This window comes from Lampris incognitus, chromosome 4, assembly GCF_029633865.1.
Source record: "Lampris incognitus isolate fLamInc1 chromosome 4, fLamInc1.hap2, whole genome shotgun sequence".
Lineage (NCBI taxonomy): Eukaryota > Metazoa > Chordata > Actinopteri > Lampriformes > Lampridae > Lampris > Lampris incognitus.
This window is the reverse complement of record NC_079214.1, coordinates 15,628,273-15,645,376: the sequence shown is the minus strand read 5'-3', so window position 1 is coordinate 15,645,376 and position 17,104 is coordinate 15,628,273. Positions and strand designations below refer to the sequence as shown.

Below are 17,104 nucleotides of genomic sequence, written 5' to 3'. Positions count from 1 at the left end.
TTGCACTGTTTTTATGTCTGTGTTGTAGACAACAAACAAGTTGATGCAAATTTATTGAAGTTGCCATAGTTGATATCATAAATTTGTGTCACCGGGAATCTACAAGCGTGTACCTGTGTGTAACTGTACAAATGCATTTCACCTCAGTGTAACAGCAAGGTTGTAAATATGATTTTATATACGTATACACACACATATATATATATATACACACACACACACAGACACACATTATATATATCAACATATATGTTGAAATATATAAATATAGTATATATGTGTGTGTGTGTGTGTATGTATATGCAACTGTGGGGCGTCCAAAACAGCCATTCGTTTCAGCTCACCCCGGTGCTTTAAGTGGACCGGTACTCACCGCACATTGTACAGGTGTTGCGATGCAAATGGCCTCCTATCATATTTGGTGACCTTTTGACTAATTTGCTCTCAAAATCCAAGCAGCTCGCTCACATGCTGAAACAAATGAACACAAGCACTTTACGTGGGGCCGCCTACGTCAGGCTCATTTTGGGGCTCAGCTGTGTCCAAAATGAGTACTTTGTCTTTGCTCCGCCACCCCCCCCTTTTTTTTCTCTCCAATTGTGCCCAGACAATTAATTACCTCACTCTTTCGAGCCGTCCTGGTCGCTGCTCCACCCCCTCTTGCTGATCCGGGGAGGGCTGCAGACTACCACATGCCTCCTCCGATACATGTGGAGTAGCCAGCCGCTTCTTTTCACCTGACAGTGAGGAGTTTCTCCAGGACGATGTAGCACATGGATCACGCTAGTCGCCCCACCCCCCGAACAGGCGCCCCGACCGACCAGAGGAGGCGCTAGTGCAGCGACCAGGACACACCCCCACATCTGGCTTCCCACCCGCAGACATGACCAATTGTGTCTGTAGGGATGCCCGACCAAGCCAGAGTTAACACGGGGCTGTTTTCTGTTTTTATCGAAGATGTGTTCCAGCACATTAATGAGACTCCATGCTAATTAATAAAATTGCTTTTGTCATTGTTTTCCTTAAAAATTATGTTTCACAGAAAGAGGAGATGCAAGGCACCCTGTGAAAGATGCAGCGGCACTGAGACAGAAAATGAGCGCTCCTTATTACCTACTAAGCTTGTGTTTGTTTCAGCATGTGAGCAATTTTTTTACCAGCCATAGTTTCAAAGTATAATGTCTTGAATTTCCGTTTGCCATCATTTTTTTCTCCTTATTATTGTTTCAGCACGCTGACTAAATTCACGCCGTGTAGCAGCCATGACACCGCACTGACGCTGGTTAAACTACGGCATCACGATGGTGCCTGTGCAGCCTTCACCTCAACTCACCACACCTACATGCAGAGCAGTAGAAAGCCACATAGGCGTCAGTGTGAATGGGGTGAATGACATCTGAAAAATGCAATTCATCCCTCATAATATGGCCTGAAGTTGTATATGGACATGCCGTTCATGAAAATGTGTAAGTGGACTCAACCTTCTAGTACCGATCCAGCCGAACACCACGTCCGTGGCAGTCATTTTGTTTGTGAATGAACGAATAATCAAGAATTAATGCTTTTGAGATGCGTTACCTACGCACCTTAAATCAAATAACTTTCTGTTATTGCTGTTGGCGGTATACTGTTCCTGTCAATGGCTTGCCCTCCGTAAACGCACAATGCACAGAAGACACCCAAGTCGATTTTCAAATATGAAGCATTAGCAATTATCCAAACAGAATGAAACCTATTCACTGCGACGCACAATCAAAGGGCCTTGATAGTGGGCGGGCTAACTCGTAATGTTTTGTTCACTGGTAAAAAAATGTTTAATTTCTTCACACATTATGACTGGCGAAAAAACAACTTCTTTGAAATGTTGTGTCCAGATTTAATTTGATTTCCCTCCCAAGAGTCCACGGCTCTCCATATTTGTGCAACATGTTAAGTGCACCTTTTAAGGTTCGAGAAATAATTGTGGTTTACAAGTCTTCATTTCTTTTTTCCCCCTTTGACATGAAGTCATAAATGAATCTCCAGTTCTAACTTTTTTCTTACTGCCATGATGACCGTTGTGATTGCTAAATAGCCAAAAGCAGGACTTGTTTTTCAGTGGCATGGTTTAAGAACTTACCTTTCAAGTATAGCGAGTAGTAGAACAACAAAAGTACAAAAAACAAAAATAATAAAAAAAGACTGGTTGTGCTTTAAAATTGTGAAAATTGGACTTGGATTGCTGTGTTAACCTCTAAGTTGTTGCAAACAATTGCAGGATCCAATGCAAACACATTACAACTGCTTACAAGTAAAACTGATATTAAATAAATACATAATAAAACTTAAAATACAATCAATGTCCTATGTGATCAGCGTCCACTTTATTTGATAATCATATAGAGCAGTATCAAATGGGACCTTTTAAAGTTGGATTCTGAGAATAAAGTTTCATCAAATTCTCTGAAGACACATTAAAAATGAGATGCAATGTCGGATCGATAGATGTTTGAGACGCACACACAAGAGAGACAAGTCAATTTAATAAAACATTTCTTCACTTGATGCATGTGTAATTTGGTGTCTCGTGAAGTAATAATAGCATCTCACAGTCTCGAATGTGTTGTTTCCTTTGCATAATAAAAAGAAAAAAATCAAATCTTTTAAGACAATTTTTCAATAAAAGTGATGCCGTTTGTTCAAAATTAAGTTTTTTTTTGTTTTTTTTTTAACTGGGATTAGTCATATAAAGTGAACGTGCATGTTTTCTTCACAAGCATCAGCAAAACGAAATATCAATAATGAAAAATGTGTTATAATTTCACTTGTATCAACTAAACTGAGGTTTCTTCCTATTTTTTCCTCCCTGTTAAAGGTTTTTTTAGGGTGTTGTTCCTTGTCCGATGTGAGGGTCTAAGGACAGGATGTTGTGTTGCTGTAAAGTCCCTTGAGGCAAATTTGTGATATTGGGCTATACAAATAAAATTGACTTGACTTAAACCTTAAAATTTGAAATAAAATTTGAGTTTGTCACTGTTCCTTATATACAGCAATCAACACTGTGACAGAGTAAATTAAAAGAAAAAAAATCCATTGAAATGCATGACTGCAAAATAAATGCTTGACAGAGTATTTAATCTGAGCCTAAAGTGATCCTCATGAGAAACACAGGTCATCCTTAAAAGAGATGAATTGGTTGACATTGACGACAACTAACCTTGTATTTGGCACTGTAGACTTCCACATAGTACTCTGTAGACGTTGTATTTCAGAGACACTCTTTACCCTTCAACCGAGTACAAGGAAAAAGACGAAAAAAAAATGCCGCAGCAGATGGGGAAGATGGTGGATGTATTGTGAGAGTGGGAGGTAATGGCGGATATGACAATATGTACAGTAAAAAGTGCAAAATAATGCACACCTTTGTGTACACTTTTGATCTGAGTAAGCTCAACACAGTATTTGCTTTGAGCACTGACATTCGATTTGAGATGGAAAGACATAACGGGAATATGTCAAACACAGCTCAGGACCGGGCGTAATGATTATACACTGCAGCCATTTGAGAGTCAGCATTATTCACTGTGCATGTTGTTGATATTTCCCACACTACTTAGCAGAAATGGAAAGACACATGGTTTAAACTAAAACATTAATCATGATTTGGTCAAACTGTTGCGGCTTATACGAGAGTGGACGTGATGTTCTCTGAGTCACAATTTCTGCATGGACCTGCGCCATAATGATTATAATTATAGTTGCCTCTTTCTGCAGAAAGAAGTGTACAAATGAAACAAATAAGTAAACTTGTCACTTCTCCAGCCGGTGGCACAACATGATTATGTCAAGCAATTACATTTGAAGCTGAAATAAACACAAGACTAGGTCAAAACCTAGTTTGAAGCTGGACCGTGCATGGTCAGTGTTCAAAATTGAGGCCAATTTGTTACAGTGGTAGTCAGTGGTAGTGTCTATAATGTGAATTCCTGCATATTAAAGGTTCATCTGCAATTCTCTGTAGTGGTCCCAGTAATATTTGTTGTGAAAGTGTACCGAAGTCGCATATCACATGACATGGTTAAGCTACGTTCAAGAACAATACTTTCCACTCATCTCCTGGGATGCTTGATTTGACAGAGAACTACATTTAATTGTAAGTATACCGATACTAATTATCTGTTGACTCCCCCTCCTCTTCCATCTGTTCCTATCTGCGGATGTCTCTCATTTTTCTAAGGCTCACTCTGTATTGACAGGCGAATTCACAAAGAATGGATTGCGGCCACTGATAGCACCATGAATTGCTCATCCCTTAGAACCGCTATCTGCCCCGTCTCCAGGTCCGACTAACAAAAGATATTGCACTAATGATATTACAGCGCAAACATGCCCATAGAGTTTTGCAGCTGATAAGCAATTATCCTGGTGGTGGCCCGCCCACAGAAATGGCTGGGCCCCCGAAAAGGTCCAGTGAATGCCCCCCCCCCCCGAAAAATAAAAAATCTACTCATGTCAATGCATGTTTGTGCTCGCTCTCTCCTACTAAAGTCAAAAAAGTTATTTGTATAGCCCAGTATGGCAAATTACGAATTTTCCTCAAGGGGCTTTACAGCAACACAACATCCTGCCCTTAGACCCTCGTATCAGATAAGGAACAACTCCCTTAAAAAAAAAAACCCTTTAACAGGGAGAAAAAAATAGAAAGAAACCACCGGGAGAGCAACAGAGGAGGGATCTCTCTCCCGACGGACAGGCGTGCAATGGATGTTGTGTGTACAGAATCAAACAATTTACAGTATACAACATTGAAAGAGGATAACAGAATTATAATGGAATTATAAAATATATGAAGGCTGTGATGAGGAGGATGCCAAGCAGTGTCCCGATACTACCTGGACCACCATCACCATGTAGACCTGACAGGAGGACAGACTACACATGCACACAGGGGAGACTCATATCACACCATTCACACACACAGGAGAAAAGACAAGAAAAAAAAAACCTTAGTCTCACATCGGAGAGAGAGAAGGATATAACATTGCAACAGGATAACAAATTTATAATGGATTTGTACGATATAAAATAGGTGATGAGGGGGATGCCAAACGCATGAAAACTGAAAGAGAATTTCTCAGTAACAGGGGCTACATAGGCATAGGCAAACAAACACACACACATCATAATAAAGCTCTTTGACACACTTGAGCACACCGAGGTCACCAAACATCTGCTACACTTACGCCACACATTTCTTAGTAGAAAATGCATTTTCTTTTCTTATGGCTTCATCTTTGCCTCTTACATCTTATACTGGATGTAAAGTCCTTTATAATGTGGTTTAAGTCCAGCTATTTAGCCACTTCACACTCAGTAGCAAGTATGGCCATTATTGTCACTTATCCGATGCGAGGGTCTAAGGACAGGATGTTGTGTTGCTGTAAAGCCTCTTCAGGCAAATTTGTAATTTTTGATATTGGGCTATACAAATAAAATTGACTTGGCTTATATTTAGGATGAACATGATTATTGCTGGCCCCCATGACCCCCCCCCAGCTGGGCTCCAAACCCCCCCCCCTCATGGACGGCCCTGTCCATGTGACAAAGTATAAATGGTGGCATTGCGCCAAGAACACAGTAGGCAGGTTCAATGTCATTCTTTCTCAAGTTCTCAAAGCATCCTTTGCGGGTGCTTAGAGAATTACATGGTTTCTTTTTGTCTTATTTGCGCAGGTTTCGCGGCTGCAAAAGCCGCGCAACCCTTTTGCGAATTCACCCGTGAGTGTTTTGTCAGAGTGATTGTTATTTGGGCTGCTTTAACTGTGCGCTCTCCCTCATGCCTCTCGGCCGACCAATCGTGTCACTTCAGTGACATTGTTGTGGTCACCTGATCCGGCAGCCCTATCGTGTCAAATATGGTCAGTCAGTCAGGGACATTTGCGTTTGTAGGAAGCCTGTGAGAAAATTATCCTGAAATAACCTCTCTTTGAGGACCTGTCTACACTTACTACTACCAAAGAAGACCATATAAAGCCTCTGAAAGACCTGCAGAACAGAGAGACACATTTGTTTATGCATGCAGTCACTCTGAGAGATTATATGCGGGGTAAGAGAATTCCCCAGGGATTGAGAAGCCAAAAAGCACCAACAGTTGGATTGAATAATCCCAAGTTTTGTGAAAAATAGTGTGACAACGATAAACAAATTTTCATCTGATCTGATGGTTTTGATCGTCCAAGAAATGGCTGATCAACTGACAGCTGTCCACAGTCAAATCAATACAAGAGACCCTCAAGAAGCTGGATAAGGACTACGCAAACAACGAAAGACTGAAGGATTTGTTTTCCGAATGTGAACAATATAAAGAAATCTTGCACTTCAAATAAAAGCCTTGAAAAAGAAAAAGTTCAAAAGCGATGCGGAGGACTATCGGCTGGAGCAGGTAGAGGAGTGGTCGTCCCAAACGAGGTGGAAGCCAAAATGTTGTCACCAAAGGAGACCGTAGTGGTTTTTCCACGTCTGTTTACGCCAACTTGGAGACGTATAGCATGGCATCTGCATCCTCTTTTTTTAGAGGGCCGCCATATCCTGGGTGGAAGACAACTGCCATATCCCGAGCCGAGCCAAGAGGAAAAGCAGCAGGGGTAAGACGCCGTCACGTGACAAGATACTTTTCAACCTGGAGCCAGAGCCCCAAAATGTTGTAAACCTCTCCGGTAAGCCTCTTTCATCCATCTGCCTTTTGGCCCTCAGTAGAGGTTTATCCTTCGTTCCCATGACGTGCTGTAATGAATTTAATGCGTATGTGGACTTTCAGAGGTTCTTCAGGACTCTGTGCATAAAGGATATTTTTGTCAACCATAAGTCTTCAGAAGCGCCTTCTCCTAACAACGGATGTGTCGAGGTCCCTCCATCTCCCTGCAATCTGCAGACACCCAACACCCCCTGAGATCATCAGAGACTCACTACCAACTTTCGAGGTACATCTACCTTTTACTTCCCAGAAATAGAAATGCCTCATTGGATACTTGTTGCCGTTTGGTTGAGAGAGACAATTTGAGAATATTTAATAAATAATGTGACTATAAAGTGCATAACGACCTACCCAAAGAATGGAGAGAGGCTTTACGTGAGTGATGAAGACATTGTGGTTAAACCAGCAGATAAGGGCGGTGCTATAGCAGTGATGGACTTGTGTGATTATGATAAAGAAGTCAGCCGATGAGAAACTCAAGTCTGACCCCACCAACACATTCAAAACGGAAATTCATGGCATCATGTCCCATTTTTATTTTGGGTTTTTTTGAAGATGGAGACATCACTCAAAAAAAAGAATTGTAGTTTTTTGCAAGTTCATCATCCAGTTACGCCAGTGATTTTCACAATTCCTACAATTCACAAAGACCATCACAAACCTCCAGGAAGACGTATTGGTTGGCTTACGGAGAAAATCTCCACATTTATAGATTTTTTTTTCCCCTGAAGCCACATGTTGCATCCCTCCCTTCATTTGTTCAATGATTAAGATCTCAAAAGATGGTACATTATCGGTTGAAACTATACTATTGGTTACCTGAGATGTTGAATTTCTTTAGATGAACATACCACATGATGGGGGCATTGACGCCATTTACTTTTTTCTACGGGACTCTCACTCTAATAGTGCACCTAATGTTGGCTGTATTAAGGAATTAACCAAGCTTGTGCTGACTAAAAACTTTTTTTATGAACAAGGATGACTTTCTTCTGCAGATCGAAGGGACAGTGATGGGAAGTACTATGGCACCTAATTATGCAAATGTGTTTGTGGGTCATTTTGAACATGAGTGTATATTCAACTGTGCTATCAATCCTTTTTTCCCCCTCTAACATAGCCCTTTGGCGAAGGTATATTGATGATGTTCTTCCTTTAGCTGGGCACAGAACATGAACTCATCAATTTTCAGCTTTTTTTTTTAAATGAAAATAGCGACCATTATCGTTTCACTGAGTTATGACTGCTCTAAGATACATTTTCTTGATATTTTGATTTTTAAAGATTGTGATGTATTTAAAAATGATCTCTATGCAGCGACCAGGACACATACCCACATCCGGCTTCCCACCCGCAGATACAGCCAATTGTGTCTGTAGGGACGCCCGAGCAAGCCGGAGGTAACACGGGGATTCGAACCGGCAATTGCCGTGTTGGTAGACAACGAAATAGACCAGTACGCCACCCAGATGCCCCTGTTTTCTATATGTTGTTCTGGATATTAGTTTGTGGAAATGGAAATCATTTTAAGATGCTCTAGATGAATACTTCTTGTACTGGCATTGCTTCCAGATGCAGTTTGGAACTCAGTGGTGAGTGCTGCAACTGAGGACGGACGCTTTTTGTGAGCTTGTATGACCGACTGCTTCACGGCTGAGCTTTTGTTGCCCCGAGACGTTTCCGCCTCACAATTACGGACTTGCATTTTACTGGTGCAGCTCTAGCAGGGCAGAAATTTGGCCAACTGACTTGGAGGCGTCCTCTGACAGAGCCATGTTAAAAGTCGCCGAGCTCTTCAGTATGTCCCATTCTACTGCCAGTGTTTGTCTATGCAGATTGCATGACTGTGTGCTTGATTTTATGCATCTACAGCAATGGATGTGGCTGAAATAGTCAAATCCACTCATTAGAAGTGGGCTTGAGCGCCACATGAATAATGGAGCTATGTGTACCACTGCGATAGCTGTGGAAGTGCACTTGCAATTGAGGCCAATGTTTCAGAGACGTATTCAAAATACATTAAAAATGTATACTGGGGGGCATGAAATGTCTCTGATTACCTAAAAAAAAAAGAAGGGCAATGCAAGATCCAGCGATACAAATGAAAGCAGCTGAATATTGCCATGCTCGGCTGAACACTCAAAGCCGCCAGTTCATAGGAGGGGATTTTTTTTCCTCTGCCGGAGCAGATCACCAGCCGACCACTTATTCATATTTAAATCAAATTTACAATGATCAGAGGCGAGTCAACACACTCGTCACACACCCTCTTTTTTGTCTAGCTATTGTCTAGAGTGATGGAGGCAAATGCAATAGATATACAAAAACACACTATGATGCCTACATGCAGTCTGAGGGGAGATTTAATGAACGCGGTATGACAGCTTCATACCGACTGTTCTGTTTTCAGCGGAGCAAATGCGGCCAGATAGTCTGACTTCATCTGAAGATCTTGATAGCATATCTGAAGCGTGACTGATTGATTTAACAATGGTTAGATTATTAATTTGAATATTAATGATTTCTGACATTTGGGAGCAATAAAGATAACAGGTGTTATCTCAGTGTTGTTTTGAACCACTGCGGTCTGGCTGGCCAGCAAGAGTTGGCAGGAGGGGTTGGCGTCTGGCGTTCTCCGATGTCCAAGAATGTTTCTGAGAAAGTGGGGGGAAAAAACCAAAACAACCCATGAATCTAATTATCACAACAGTCAATTCTCACATTTCTACCAAGTGTTTCCAGCATCTGTTTCTTTTTTTTATAGATGTTTTAAGGTGGATGTTTGATCAGAGGCAGGTTCACGTCTTTTCCTTGTTATTTTCTGTGTAAAAAGCAGGGTAAAATTACACAACACAAACACACACGCACACATACGCACTCTCTCTCTCTCTCGCTCTCGCTCTCTCGCCTTTTAACAGTCATTACAACACCAACTTTATTCCACAAGCTGGCTAATTGATTTCAGCCCACACCTCATGTTGTGTAATGCTGGTGACCGTATTAATGCAGCGGCCACTGTAACGCTAACTTCTCTCTGGTGACGTGCCATCGCTTTGCCAGTAGGTGACGCTGATTCGGTGGTGACAGTTGCTTCCTATTCGGTGGTCTCTCTCTTGAAATGTTACTGAATGCGTTGCCTTGCCGATTTAACCTCATTTAATTGCAGACAAAAAGAAAACCAAAGTAGTGCTCAGCAACAAAACTGACTATGATATCGCCATCAAAATAGCATTTATTTTTCTATAATCTGTGCTGTGCTGTCAGCAGGCTGGGCATGCAACACAGGGGCATTGCGAGCCGGTGTGTCCTAGACAAGAGTTCAACCAGCATCGCTTCTCCAAGAGGGGACAATCGCCACAAGTGAAACAAGGAAATTTAGAAACAAAGAAATCTATGTGATGAGACACAGACATGGAAACAGTTACTACTTTTTTTGTTATTATATATTCATTATATATTTTATATATATATATAAATATATGTTATTATATATTATTTTGAATACATTTATATTCAAAATAATATAATCATTCTATTTCTATCTATCAGTTTGGGATAACAGTTGTAATTTCTCGTCTCATCTGCCTTTACCCTGTCGGGTTTTGTTTGTGCTGTTTGTTGTGTGCTCTGGTAGGGCAGCATTATAGATAGGGTATATATTTTGTTCTTATTTCTATTTGTTTCTGTTTTTCTTGTTATCTTGTAAGTTTTTAGTCCCCCCCCCCCCCCACTAGAACGTGGGTGTCTGTAGTAGGACCCAGTTTCCCCTCGGGGCTGAATAAAGTATTCTGATTAAGAAAGCACATCATGTCTGACAGAGGAAACACGGTGTAGCAGGTTACCAGCCAACATAGATGACGTCGCTCCACTACATTCCGGCTTCCAACCGAGCAAATTCGGAAGTGGTTTACGTCTCCATTGTAACAACAATGTCAATAATGATTGGTGGACCTCGCTGTAGGATTGTGGGTAGTGGAGTACCTCGCCCAAAATTTAGGAGTAAAACATGATTTCTTAAAAAGTTGACATCAGACTGACTTAGGGCTTCTACGGGAGCGAGCATACACCATCATTACACAACCTGGTAGCTCATGATATTTCTACCTCGCACAGTAGACTGTGACTAATAATCAAAATCTCGGCAGGGGTGGGCAATCTTATCCAGAAAGGGCCTGTGTGGGTGAAGGTTTTTGTTCCAACCAAGCAATTACACACCTGTGACTCCTAATCGAGTTCCTCAGCAAAGACTCTACTGGTTGATTAGTGGGATCAGGTGTGTAACCGCTTGGTCGGAACAAAAACCTGCATCCACACCGGCCCTTTCTGGATAAGATGGCCCACCCCTGCTCTATGGGGACTATGAATTGCATGTTTACTTCTGTAATGCTATACTTTTCACCTCATTTCAGAGGCGGAAATTATAACTTTGAATATTCTATTAATTCTGCTTAAGGTGGATGGGGAAAAGTGTCAAGGGGGGGGGGATTCACGAGATAAAAGGAAATGAAGACAACCAGACTAAATGGATTTGTTTATTTCTGTTCTGCTGCTTGTCTTTTATACCTACGTAGCTCACTATCACACATTTAACATTCAACTTGTCATCTTTGTTATCGGGTTGCTGCTATTTAGCAGAAAAATAGTATTGCAGTTTCAAAACTCGTCTTGCAAATGAGTAATAGTTAACCGAGCTAAAATTCATCAATTTATTCATTTATCAAGAATAAATGCAATAATAAATATATAATAATAAATAAAATGATAATTAAATGCAAGAATAAAGGCCAATTGGATTTGGATTCTCAGTTCGGATCACAGTTGTTGCAGCCTTACTTTGGTAAAGAAACTTAAAATAGTAGAAATCAGTCAACTTATATCCATTTTAAGTTCTTTTGGTGCATAAAACTGTATGCCTTGTCATTTTGCGAGATTAAATGATATATTTAATGAAATGTAGGTAAATTCTGGCCATTTTCTATGGCAAGACGGGAGTGATTTTTTTTATATCCATTTTAGACTTAACAAATCAGATTTTAATTTGTTTGATTGTCATGCATTTAACGATTTTGTCAAAATGATGTGTACTACTGTTAATTCTAACTCTTTTTTTGTTGTTGTAAACACTGGATTTACTGGGAAACTTTTTAGGCCTTTGCCAGCATTTCAGAATTTGTTTGAGTTCACCCTGGGTCTCACACATACTGAAATTGAAGAGATTAAAGGGGCTCTTTGTTGCGGGGCAGTTTGGACAGGTAGTCAAGCTCTAGTTATACCGTGTCTGTACAAATGCTTCAGGGTGAGGGATGCAAACAGGAAGAAGGTTCACAAGACCGGCCTGTTGTGTTATTTAAGAACAGGAATACTACCAGCTGGTAAAGGCTTTCATCACGAGGAGAGGAGGAAGTGGAGAGGGAGGGATGAAAGGACGAGGTGCTTGTTAAAATGGCATGATGCGACTGGGGCGGGTTGCTGTTGAGGGACTCGGAAGAGTGGTATGAAATGCTCAAATGCGAGATTGTTATGTTCTCTACCATGAAAATGGAACCACTTTAGCCATTAATCATTGATGGGCAAGATGGATAACTCCCTTGTTGAGATATTTTGTCGCTTTCCATCCCGCGCTCCTCCGTCTGATACCAGCCCGGGTATCTCTTAAAGTCATATTATCTTTGCCAATATGTAAGATATTAGATGTTTGATTTAAATAATAAAACTTTTAATACATCAGTTGAATTTTTGCAACATTTAATGTGATCTATGTGAGCAGCTCATTCATCCATTTTCCAAGCCGCTTAACCTAATTGGGGTCGCGGGGTGCTGGAGCCTATCCCAGCGCCCATTGGGCGGAAGGTGGGGAAAACACCCTGGACAGGTTGCCGGTCCATCACGGGGCAGACACACAGACTGACACATTCGCGCACACGTTCACACCTCGGGGAAATTTAGCATCTCCGATTCACCTGACTGACATGTCTTCAGACCTTGGGAGGAAACTGGAGCTCCCGGCAGAAAACCCTACGTGGCACGGGGAGAACATAACAACTCCACACAGAAAAGACCCCTGCCAGCCAGAATCGAACCCAGAACCACCTTGCTGTGAGGCGGCAGTGCTAACCACCGCACCAACTCGCCAAGTCAAATTCATTGCATGTGCAAATTGAGAACCGAGAGCAAGGATTGAGGGAATTATTATAATTCCATAATTATCATCATGGAATTATATTCCTTTCTTTAACATATTAGGCTTAATTAAGAGGCAAACACTGGCACACGTGCAAGCGTTGTTTTTTTTTTTATTTCTTAATTAACCATGTAATATGGGTCAAGACTAAGCCGTGCTTCCCGGAAAGGTTTTTATTTGCACAGTTTGTACCTTACCTTGAGAAATGTATGGCTTTATATATTTACCACCCTGCCTATAATTGTGTATACTGCCTGACATGTTAACCCTGGTCACACATTTTCCCACTTTTATTTTAACACATTCATTTCTGTGCCCTTGAGTCTGTGTGCGTGTGTGTGTGTGCATTTATCATTGCTAGGCTTAACAACACTCCTTTAAAAAAACAAAACAATTTCCATCTAGCGGGCCGAACCAAACCCAGCCACAAGCAAGGCCATATTGAGTTCTTTTAACAAGCACCTGTGGGCCCCTCCCTCCTCCCACGCCACATAAAGCTGCGATTTCTGTACGACGAGCGGTGCAATTTAATTTAAAGCCAGGTTTATGAAAAATTTCAGCAATCAAAGGCCGGAGCAAAGCCAACGTAGTGTGTCCTGAATGTGTATGCAGCAGAGCCTACAGCAAAAGCCGAGCATGATACAAGCGGGCTGAAATTGCTGTCCACGATAGAGATGAAGAAAAGATGCATGATGGGAGGAGAGGAGAAAACAGCAGCGATGTTTACAAGCCGTTAGATGATCTGATAGCAATCTGATTCACGGCTTGAACGTAAAAATTAACTGTCATTTAAATGCCTTAATGGGCAGAGTTATCTGTTGGAAATGTTATCCGATGGAAAGAGGTGACACACACCTTTTGACGATCTGTTAACTAGACGTATAAACAGTTGAGTCTGAGTACTTTCTCAGTATGATTATCTTCTTTTTGCTGATGATCATTTGCGTCACGCTGTCGACAAGTAGCAACAAACATGGCGGGTGTGTTGTAAGAACTGGCCGGTGGAAGGAAAAAAACCTCATGCTCCAAACTTTGAAAGATTTCAACACAGTCAAGCTTGCTACTGTGTACTAGCTCTGTGTTAACAGCATAGAAGAGGAGCAAGTTCAGGTGTGCTTCCTCGTACAGCAAGCTACAATGTAAATTGATGGATGGATTTGAGGTGACATCACATGTTTTTTTTTATATCATTTAATGGCGGTGTGCCTGTTTCTGTGGTGACAGGACTCATTGTCATGGTAACCTGATGCTCAATGCCACCCTACACATACGCAGAAATGATGTACAGTATATACACTTTGATCGGAGACAAAGCAAGAGAGGCAAGATTGAGATGGTTTGGACATGTGCGGAGGAGAGATGCTGGGTATATTGGGAGAAGGATGCTGAATATGGAGCAGCCAGAGAAGAGGAAAAGAGGAAGGCCAAAGAGGAGGTTTATGGATGTGGTGAGGGAGGACATGCAGGTGGCTGGTGTGACAGAGGAAGATGCAGAGGACAGGACAAGTTGGAAACAGATGATCCGCTGAGACGGCCCCTAACGGGAGCAGCCGAAAGTAGTAGTAGTAGTAGATATACAAATACTTTGATTGGATTACCTCGTTTGGTATACAAATAGGGTTCATTTGGAATCTTCAGTAGGACAGAATTTACTGATGTAAGCAAAGCAAGATAAACACGGCTGCAGTTAATAACATTAATTATTATTATTATTATTATTATCATATTATTATAATGGCTCTCTTTGATTTAGATGTGCCAGCACACTGATCAGCATTGACAGACAGAGCCAGCACTTGCAATTGTCAACAGTACTGTCAATGCTAGTTATTTTACACACCTACATACAACAGACCCATTATTAATATTATTAGCTGTGGCTGTGTTTATCCTGCTATGCTTACATCACAGAGTACCCAGACCAGCCTGCTATGTTTTTAATCTTTACATGATTTTTAACACGTAGATGTCAGCAAACTCACTAAAATGTATCCTGTCTGTGTGGTGTAAATCATTTCATCAGATTTCATAAGGAATTTGACCCAGAGACAAACATTTGAAACAATTATACAGCAATATCTAATATTCACGCTCATACTCTAATTTGATTATGTCGGCAATACAGAGGCATCAAAATTAAACTGAGTGATAAATAAACTGTGGAAAAATCCTCGTAGCTGCTTTTAAAGGCCCGTTTTACCTAAATATTGCTCCAATACAAAACACAGGTTTTCTTAGGTCTACAGTTAGTTTATGTAATGTTTTAGTCCAAAATTGCACATTTGCTGTTTTTTTTTTTTACATGAAGCACAACTGCTTCTTGTCACCTATCATTCGCTCTATGATTGTATGAAAATATTCACTACTTTAAAACATTCCCTGTTTCAGTTGAACGAACAGCATATGTATTGTGATGGGCTTTGGATAAAAAATACTAGGTATTCAGACATCTAGTTGACTTCCCACAGAGGGCCGGGACAAATTGTTTGAAAACTGGACAGTTTGGTCGAAAACTAGTGTCTTGGAAATCAGCAGTGTTTTGGCTGCTGACCGCTGAATATGAGTTTATGTTCCTTCCCAGAGGTCGCTTCCGTTCACCGGAGATGCGCGGTGAACATAAGCCAACGCACCCTTTGATTTAAGTGCTTCGAGGCAGAACACGCGCAACTGCTGGGTTATTTGAAAATTTACAGGGGAGGGACTTTACTAAAATCCACCACTGTGTAGACTCTTTAGGTGTTGTTGAAGGGATGAGTTTTTAGATTGGCATAGAAGACAGCACTTGTGTTGTGAATAAAGTGGGAAGGTCATTACACAACTGGGCAGACAGTAGGCCAGGTGGAACTGTGACCGAATCGCTATAGGGAAGCCGGAGCTAGGCGTCTGGTTGTGGCAGAGCGCTAATCAAAGGCAGGTGTATTGGGCTGGACTGCGTCCAGAAAGTAAGGGGGTGATCCCATAGCTGCCACGTACAGTACACCAAGACTGGTGTTTTGAAATTAATACACGCTGCCACTGACAGCCATAGGGACAGTAGTAGGAGGAAAGTAATTCTGTAGAAGTTGGGGAAGGTATAGCCAAGGTCATCTACAGCTTTCGTGATGAGCTAAAGGCCTGAAGAGAGATCACAAAGTAGTCAGGATAAAAAGTCGATGCAAATCCCACACCTCCACCCACACTGTTCCTTTTGATGGGGGCCACAGGTTGCGCTGTTGTTCAAGACTGATAGTTGTAGCGGAGAACAAAAGCCAGCTTTAAATAGACAATGTCCACTATTCAAAGTTGCATTGAAATCAAAATATCTAGGCTTAGAATTTTAGCCTGTTAACATCTCTTTTGGCTATTATGAGGCCAAGGTCCTCCACTGGAGAACTGTTTTATTTAAAACACTTGAAACTCCTCGGGAGGTTTAGCATCTCTATGCAAGCCAGTGATATCAGTCAAGTTAAACTCCCACACAGTTAGTACATCCTCACAAAAGCATGCGGCATTTGTGCATTTTTGTATAGACTTAGTTTTTGTCTGAATGACAATATAGAATCATTGTGTCATATCTGGTGCAATTAAGACCAAATAAATAATTGATTTTTGTGTTCTGTCTACTCTGTGCCCCCATGGCATGTCATACAATATCACAGCTAGCAACTTATTTAATAATTCAGTATGAGCTAAATATCACCTTTGGATGGGGAACAAGGGCAATCTGAAAGTTTTTTTCAGTTGAATGGAATAAGTGTTAAAGTGCACACATGTCCATTGACTCCCCAAAGCCCCTTTCAGTAATCATTATTGCTGTATTACAGATGCCCATTCATCCACCATTCAGGATAAACAAAAAAACAGGTTGTTACTCAGTTTGGCAGCCATTGCACAGCCCCCGCTGCAGATGGCTGACAATGCCAGCGAAATGATGGGTTGCCAAGGAGTTGAGTACATAGTCCAGCATCTTGCTTCAGTGGAAGACCTACCTGCTTGCATGTCCTTTGGGGCTTATATATCAAAGCGTTAAATTAACCTTTACAATCTGAAATCATTCATTAGCAGTTCTGATCCTGTCCAGGGTTTATCTACAATATCTATCCGGCTAATATATCTTGACAATATCAAGGAATCCAGTTTCGATTAAATGGGTTAGATTTAACCTGCCAGTAGTAGTGTAAGATCTGCTTAATTACGGGCCAATCTTATCC

General features: G+C 41.2%; 1 protein-coding gene across 5 annotated transcripts in view; it reads left to right on the top strand.

The window, feature by feature from the left end:
• Nucleotides 1-17,104, top strand: part of LOC130111690 (protocadherin-9) — a 285,870-nt gene that overhangs the window by 209,039 nt on the left and 59,727 nt on the right. The gene's annotated exons all lie outside the window — the stretch shown is intronic.